A 9,018-nucleotide genomic window follows, 5' to 3' on the forward strand; every position below is an offset into this window, starting at 1 on the left:
GAGAAACCACCCACAGGGAGAGACTTGAGGAATCCATCCAGACTTTATCTCTTCAGCCAGTGGTTTTCTCAAGAGTAAGCAACAATTTTAAACATCAGTAGTTCCCCTTCTACAAAACTCTGCCCCAGGCAGGCCCACACATAGTATTTGTACCACTGGCCAAGTGTCTTGTTTTCATCATGTCATATAACCCTTCTCTAACCAGCTCTTGGCACCTACTGCATTCTCACTCTCAAGCTGTCTCTCTTTTTTTTCCCCTTCTTTCTCTTTCTTCAAGTTTGATTCCATCTCTTTGTGGTTTCTCCACCTGTCCTTTTCCCTATTGCCACGTCTGTTTCTAAGCAGCATACATCTTTCTATACACTTCCTCCTCAACATGTATTTCCTCTTCGTCCTGCTACACATCAGCAGCTCCTCCTTTCACCAGCTACACTTCCTCTCATCACTCCCCCCATCATTTTTTCGTTGCCTGTGCCTCCCTGTAACTCCTCCAGCCTCTGCAGTTGTGATCCCTCACTTCCATCCCAAACTCTGTTGGGAAAGGATGCCGTGGTCACCACAGGGTTAAATGCACTAGAGGGGGTGGGGAGCTGCCCACTCTGTCCTTGATTAATGCCATTGGCCTTTTGGGAGACAGCAGGTGGCCGGAGGGAGTTGGGCTGCATCCTCATGCAGTCTCTCACGTCCTCAGCGCTTAGGGGAGTGCAGCAAGTCCAGCTATCAGCTGTGCCAGTGCCACGCAGAAGGAAGGGAGGCAGGCCAGGTAAAGCAGGCTCTTTGGCAGACACAGCCAGTACCACATGTGGAAACCTCAAACACATGAGGACTGAAGGGGATTGATAGGGTGACTGTGCTGTTTTATGCGGCTGGAGCATATAAGTATCATTTTCCTTGTACTCAGCTGCTTTGCAGAGGCCCTTTGGTCTCACACACTGCTCATGTGTTCCTCTGGGCTGCAGTGAGGCTCCTTGAGCCCTTCCCACAGTATTCCCACAGTATATCACCAGAGTCTGTCCTAGTAAACCTCATTTCTGACCCACCTATTCACACATATGTATGTGCATCTCTCAGAACCCCAAGCAGCTGAATTTCTAAGGAAGTGAATACCTTACGGTAGTCAGTCTGACAGACATCCGCCCTGGAAAACTTAATCTCACTTGCAATGGAGAGTGTGAAGAGAGAGATAAAACAGAATTACATTTTTCAGAACTAAGAGCAAGGAGCAGATATCTGATGCCAGGACATCCACATTCCCTGCTCTTGGAAACACAGTAGGAGAATTTAGGGGGTAGAAATAAAACATGACAAAAACAAAAGGGACTTGGTTGAGTAAGAATGAGCGTTACAAATTATGTATGATGTCAGAGACTGCCTTTGAGCCAAAGTCCCCCAACTGAAGGATTTCTGGGTCATTCCTGCTTCTGGTACAGTCAGTTGGAACTTGACATAGGATAGAGCAATATCTCACCAGATTCTCAGTCTTCAGGGGATCACAGAAAAATACATCAAGTGCTTCAAAATACATCACTAAATGCACAGCATCCACAAGGCATGTACACATACGTGTACACACCCCCTCTGCAGCTCCATAGGATCTGGACATCTCACGGAAATGATTTTTCCCAGGACCCCACCAAAGGAGGAGAGAGCCGTTATCAGAAGTAGAATTGAGACAAACAGAGACAAAAAGTAGATCCCCACCAAGATGCCACAATGCTGAGCAGTACCGCACTGGGACATTCTCCATCCCTTAAATGGAAACCTAGAGCCCATAAGGAGAAGTGAGTATTGCTACGATGGATCCAAAAAGAACCCTGGGGAACCCTAACAGAAAATGACACAGATGAAAACAGCAAATCCCAGCCCTGTCCAGGTTACACTGCTGAACTCAGCACTGCTGGGTGGTGCCTCTCTCCAGAGGGGTAGCCTGCAATCTCTGCTTTTCTGAACCTGCACTCACCTTACTCTTTAATTCTAAAAAAGAAGCTACTAAAGAAGCTGCTCTTTCTCTCCATTGACAAGAGTAGCTCTATGGTTAGTGCAATACCCAAGAAGAAGAGATCAGTGTTCAGCTTCTCCACCGAGGCACTAATTTTCTACATTCCTAGACATGGTGTTCATGGATACACAAATTGCTTCAGAAGGACAAACCTATTGACCACGCCCCTCCAAATGCCTGATTAGATCTCATAACCACCTGTGGTAGTCCTTAAAACATACACATGCACTGTCTAATAAGTTCAAACATGCTTATGGTGAAAAAAGACTAGAAGCCAAGATCACCTGTTTCTTGTACCTATGCCAGGTAAGGTAGAAATCCGACTTCCTTGATCCTCACACCCAAAGTATCCTTCATTATTCTTTGTATAGGGATGTGTCCTACTACCTGACCCAAAATTTGCAATCATTAACTTCTTAGGGTCTCATGCACTTCAGTTGGCTTGAGAAGGACTTCCTATGGGGGCTTTTTTACAAAAACACACTTATCACCACTGCATTTCATGACATGTCTGTTCTAGTAGGGATGCAAACAGTATACTCAGAAATAAAACAATAATAAAAATTTGCCTCCAGTATATGACATTCCTTGAGTGTGGGTTTTTTGGAACATATTTTTTAGGTGTAGTTGCCTAAACGCTGCCTCTGTCCCTCTTCAGATTCATAAGCCACTGAATCTAATTCTGCCTTAAATAACAAGCACTGCACTACCTGTCTGTAGAACAAGCAGCTGAACAAAGGGTGAGAAAACTACAAAAACCCCCATTGTGGTGGGCCTGGGAACATCTCTTAAGGGAGGACAGTGCATGTAGAGGTGGTGGTGGAGTACAGCCTGTTTAGATCTAATTCTTAACTCTAGTCAGTGTCCTGGCACTACAGCCACTGTATCACTTCCTCCAACTTTAACTCTCATTTCTTTTTCTAGATCTTCTTGTGGGAGCACACTGACTGAGACACAGAAACAGAATAAGGGATTAATAAGAATTGAAGCAAAAATATGAGGGAAGAAAACATCGGTCTTAAAGGAAATGGACAGAAAAAAGAGAGAAAAACAAGATGCAGGTTAAGACAAGGTAAGAAAGGAATAGCTGTACAAAAGAAATATATTTGTGTAAGAAAGTACAAGAATATAATAAAAATATGAAAAGGATAAACAGAAGAATATGGCTGATATAGAAACATATCACTTTCTCGTATGTGACAGTCTTCTGATTGTCAGAAAGTTGCATAACAGTGTAAGGGAAGTATGTTCTTGCAGGGTTTTTGTGTCAAGTGAAGCAATTAGTGCAACAGTGAGTGACAGGGACAGAATATATGCAGAATTCTTCCAAAACCTGCAGAAGGATAATCTTCTTGATTGAAACCTCACTATTTCATCAAGTCAGTAATTTTCAGGTCTTCAAAGTTTCTCTCGGTCAAGCAGTATCTTCCTGCACTATCCCTGATGTTAAGTACAAGCTCTGCGTAGCTCTTGTGCCACAAAGGTGCAGAGTACCACAACCATTCAGCTACCCTATGCCAAGAGTTTAGGTTTCCCTGAGAATTTGGGACCCTGAGCCAAACCACCTTTAACAGGTCCAAAGGCTTATCAGATAACACATTCTTCAGCCTTTCAGAAGAGTCACTGGATCAGAGACAGAGAAGACAATGTGCTAGTCACATGAGACCCTAAATCCTGAACTGACCTAAAAATGCAGTGAAGCTCAAAACTGTATGAATAACATATTTATCTGCAACTGATTCCTGATCAAGCACTGATGCAAGATTCCTGGGAACACCTTAAACTATGGAGTGAAATGTAGTATTAAAATAAATGTCTGACCACTGTTGCCATTATCTGATGTTCATACAGCAGAAACAAGCCTCCCTGAGTCTCATCACATTCTGTGCCAGGCTCAGTGTAAGACCTGGAATTATTTTCCCATGGCAGCCACTCCCCTGATTCTTCCAAAATTTACCCCAGAGAGCTCAGAATTTTGCAGAATCCAACAAATGAAACTACTGATGACATGATCTTCAGAGCCTGGAGCCAACTAGAGATGCATTATTAATAGGATTAATTAATCCTTCTAAGAGGTCCAACTTAAATCAGAATGACACTGTAGAAAGCACTGTATGTGTATCAAGAATAAGAGAGAGAGCTGTCCTGAAGATCTGTCTCAAGGCCTACATACATAAGGGAAAAGAACTAGTATGAACTCTCTTTTGCTGATATGGAAACTTGACATGTAGTGATTACATGTTTTGGCCCAAAAGAAGATCTGCAATGGAGCCATAAATCAAACCCAAACATCCAGAGATCCAGACCAGTGTTCCACCAGCTAGGCAATCCACAGTTCTCCTCTGGACTAAAAGCAGAGACCATGACACAGGCAGCTGCTAGGTTTGCTAAACAGAGTTACTACAAGTCCTGTATGTTCAGTGTTGTTTGTTTTCATTCTAGATTTCATGCTCCTTTACTTACTTGGAGCCTCTGGCACCAACAAACAATTTTCTGGGAAGCAAGAAAGTGTAGTTATGGACCATAAACCCTCACTTGCCTGCTGGGAATGTGCACAGCTGATGCTATCAGGGGAAAATATACATGTCAGATTCTGTCCATCTAGCCCAGACCAGAAATAAGAAAAATGACCTTTAGAGTCATGCTCTGAATTTTTGTGCTTGTATCACTGGGAATCTGATGTTCCAGTAGGACTCTTTTCCTAAACTAGGAAGAAAAATAAAGCCACTCACTTTTGGTGTTATACACCAAAAGAAGCTGGGGTACGGCCCTTGGGAAATTGCTGTAAAGAGTATGGAAGTATTGTGACTGCATCTGTGGGCCGAAGCATATTCTTTTACTGAGAGGAATAAGAGTTGCTCAGTCCTGTGACACTATTTCTAAACAGACAGATTGTCTCCTTCCAACAAGAGAGGACCAAGCTAACACTGAAGAAAAAACACCAAAAATGTAACCTATTCTTGCAGGCCTATGACCTGTTCTCCCTACTGGGACATTCAAAAGGCTAAACCAAACCTCGGTGACTTGAAGTGCAGTAAAACACCTGCCAGTCACAGGGAAACAACATGACATGCTTGAATACTGTACAACCTTTTCTGTCTCTAATTTTGGCTCCCTAATCACCTAATATCTGCACCTGATGTAAACTGCTGTGGTAAAGCAGGTTTATACGAGTTTGGCAGCTCAGTGGAGATCAGCTGTCTCCTTCTGCATGACAGTAGGTGGATGTTGAACCTGCTCAGCCCCTTCCATCCATCTGTTTTCAGGGTGCCCAGAAGGCAGCAAGAAGATAATTTTGGATCCTCCTTTTTCTAGTACAAAAAAGGCTACAGGCATCCAGAGAGATGTGGATGACAAACACACATGGCTCCCAGGCAATAAACTGTGCCTCCTTTCCCCAGCAGGTACCAACCTTTTCCTTTCATTCTGCTATTCCTTCCCTGTCACAGGCTCAGCTGGTGGGCAGTCATGTTTCAACTCCTCCCAAAGCAGTGAAGGTGTCTGGAGATAACTCAGTGGGGTTAACTCTACAGGTAGAATCTCTGATGGGGCACATTTTCTCTTCCAAATTTCAATTTAAGGTTGATTTCCATTTGAAAGCCAGGTAAGCTATTCCCTGTGCTTCACATAATGAAATAGCTTATTCTCCCCTTCTGTTGCCTCTGTATTCCTTTCTGTCATCCTTCAGGCAGGTAGGTACAGATTAGGAGCAAGTGCATATGTACACAAGATGTGGGGGCACGTTAAGCAGTGGGAATAGGACACATGGAGCAGATCTGGATTTTATCCACATCGGGAAGATCTTACAACACCCCTGACTTCACTCTGGCTCTTCTCCAGATGGACGGTGCTGCCACATCTGGCAGCAGCCAAAGGCATTCAAGTACTGTGTTCCACTCACTCTGTGTTTCCTGTATCCCCATCCTGCCTGCAGCTTTGGAGCCCCACCAGAACTGTCCCACTTTGTGACCCATCACTGGGGAATCCGCCAGCCTCCACCAATGTGAAATTAAGACAGACCCACAGCAGCTTAAGTGACAATGAATTTAACTCCCTTTCAAAGAGAAAAGGAGAATATATGTCACCTATCTCACCCAGTGCATAAATCCTACAAACACAAGTTATCACAGCTTGAAAAATTGGATGGAGACTAAACACAACAATCCAACACAGACAAGTCTGCATCTGCTCATCCCGGATACCACTTCTGTCATTCCTACCTCGCAACAGCTCTCCCACAAGCCTCTTTCCCTTGGGGCCCCCTCTACCTGCAGCATCCCTCTGTTACCACTGCAAATCTTTGCCCTCACCACCTGACATGACATTTTCTTCTGCTGCCTTCCTAGTTCCCTGACCTGCAATTACCCTCCCACTTTCTAAGTACTTTCCTGACGACGCCTCCCACTCAGCTCTGGAGACTGTGATACTGCTGTTCCCCCTAGGCTTCCAGTCTCAGCTGACCTGGCTTGATCTCCAACATCCACATAGCCTGCTAGTCTCACCTGCCTTCACTGAGGAAAAGGTGAAAGGCAGCACAGCAAAAGGAGGAGCTACATCTGGATCAGACTTTTAGCTGTGCCATCTGCAGGATTTAACAACCCTATTTCCAGATCTTCTCCCATTGTGAAGAACAGAGGGGCTGATCTCTCCACATCTGTCCCCCAAGAAAACTTCTATTTGCTGCCCAGCCACAGCACTGACCAAAGAGGACTGCTCGTCCTGGTGAATAGAAGGTCAAGGGAACTGTGATGTGGCTATGCTGGAGACAGTAAACCAGGCTCCAGAACTGCTGGGTCTCAGATCCAATCAGACCTTCAGGACCTACTCTCCTTTGTCCTTTCATTTGTTCCTTACTTGCTTTCCCCTTACCTATGGTCTCCCTCTCCCCCACTGACCTCCAAGAGGCTTGGGCAGAGGTGCCACTGAGGGAGTCTCACTGTCACAGTGATAGAGCCCACATGACAGCACTAAGCCAAGACCAGCAATCCTGAACAGATCTAGGGTGTGCAAGCTCTACAAGGTCCCTCGGTTTGCTGTCCTTTCCCTGCTCCCCAGAGGGGCTGGAGGGACAGAAATACAAATGCTGTGGGGTCAGGCTGTCTCTTTAAACACAAGTACGCTGCTGCAGTTCCCTGGTGCCTCTGGGATTGCCATAGGGCACGGTGAAATCCATGGACCTCATAATCTCATCTGTTTCTAGGAAAAGGTGGAAGTGCTACAGGGCACTTCCTCACCTTTCAAGTTTTCCAGTTGTCCTTGGTTCATAGCTGAAGTAATCAGGTGTCCTCACTTGCTCCACCTTAGACAAGGACTCTGCCTCTAAGTATACAACAATTATGACTACTTTGGAGTTAATCTGTTTCTTGAATTTTGTTAAAGTCTGATAGTTTTCCTTTTTTCAGACAAGGAGTGTTGGTATCTGTGAGGATGCTAAAACATGATGACTTCTGATAATGCTTCCTTTGATCCCACCACGGGACAAACAAATACAGAAAATATTGGTGATTCTTCTGTTGTGTGTAGGATCATTTTAGACTTTTTCTCTGGATTTGTTAAAGTGCAGGTCACAAATGGGCAGCTTTTGAGAAGGGTAAACAAACTCCTCTTGTAGTCTTTCACATGAGTCATGTTGTCTCAGATCTGTTATAAAAATCTCTTATCACCCTGTTCCACAATGAATGGTTATTTTGATATTATATGATCAGGTTTTGATGTGCATGTTGTTTCAAAGTTTTTTCCAGACTAAAATGGCTTTGGAAGCAGGGCACTTGTCACTGATTGAGGTAGTTTTCATTTTGTATAGAAAAAGATGTAAGGATAGCCATAGCAGAATAATTATCCCACTGAGATGAACACCAGTTTACTTCCCCTCATAAATAGGTACAACTAGACTCAATGTCAACATGAGCCTTTGTAGCTAGCAAGGTTTTAGAACAAGAGGATCTTCTTGGGCATATTGATATCGCTCCAGACAAAGTCGGTCTTGATTTGTCATTAAGTCCTTTACTCAGAACACCATGTTAAGGACTGCACAGAGAAACTTCCACAACAGCACCAACAAATATTCCCAACAAAGGTCAGAGTTCTTTAATGCTCTTGTCGTACGACAAGGATCAGTCATGCCGGACCTGGAAATAGACTTCAAGCCTTCTAATTTTGTAATCCCATTATCATCTGTTCCCCACCTCCACAGCAACTGAAATTCCTGGCACTTCCATTCTCTTCCACCTCAGCACCTTTGCAGCCAAATCTCCAAGATGGGTAACCTGATGGGAATGTGCAACTGGATTCCTCAGCCTTTTCTTACCTCATGCATCTGCTTTGTACTTGCTCTGCAGCCCCTTTCCACCCCAAACTTCTGTGACTCTTGCTGTACCCAGAACTGTCCACCTCCTGTGAACATTACACATCCCCCTTGCCTTTGCAATAGTTATCTTCTGCATCCTCTTTTCCATCATCCTTCTCCTCTCCAGCCTCATTTTTTCCAATACGTCTCACCTCTTCTCTCTCAGGATTAGTCCAGACAAAGTTTAAGAAGTGATGTTAGCCACAAAAGACAATGTGGTCATTTAACCAGTCTAATAGGATACAGCAGACTGGCTTTAAGTTATGTTACCTCAATCAAGTTACAATCTAAGAGGTGTACTTTAAATCCTAATTGAGGCAAGAAATCAGTGTTTCTTTGCCCATTTATTAGTTTTTATCAGTTTCTGACATCTTTCCAATAGTCCTCCTCTTTTTTGTTCTGGTCATTATCTTTTGAAACACTTTTTCTTCCCTTTCTGACCAAAAAAGGGTCCTTTTCACAACTTGATCTTCTCACTCTAAACAGGACGCAAGCTGCTTCCCCTTTGCATGTGTTTATGTTAAAATGTGCTTGCTTCTCATTCCAAGTTTATCGCTCCTGCCTCAAAGTCAAAGTCGATTTTTTTTTAAGAACAAAGAACTTCTTTTCTATCTTAGATATGAATAAGGTGAGGCCATGATTCGGGAAGGCTGTTGCTAATCATACAGGGAGG

The sequence above is a fragment of the Pithys albifrons genome, chromosome 1 (assembly GCF_047495875.1).
Source record: "Pithys albifrons albifrons isolate INPA30051 chromosome 1, PitAlb_v1, whole genome shotgun sequence".
Lineage (NCBI taxonomy): Eukaryota > Metazoa > Chordata > Aves > Passeriformes > Thamnophilidae > Pithys > Pithys albifrons.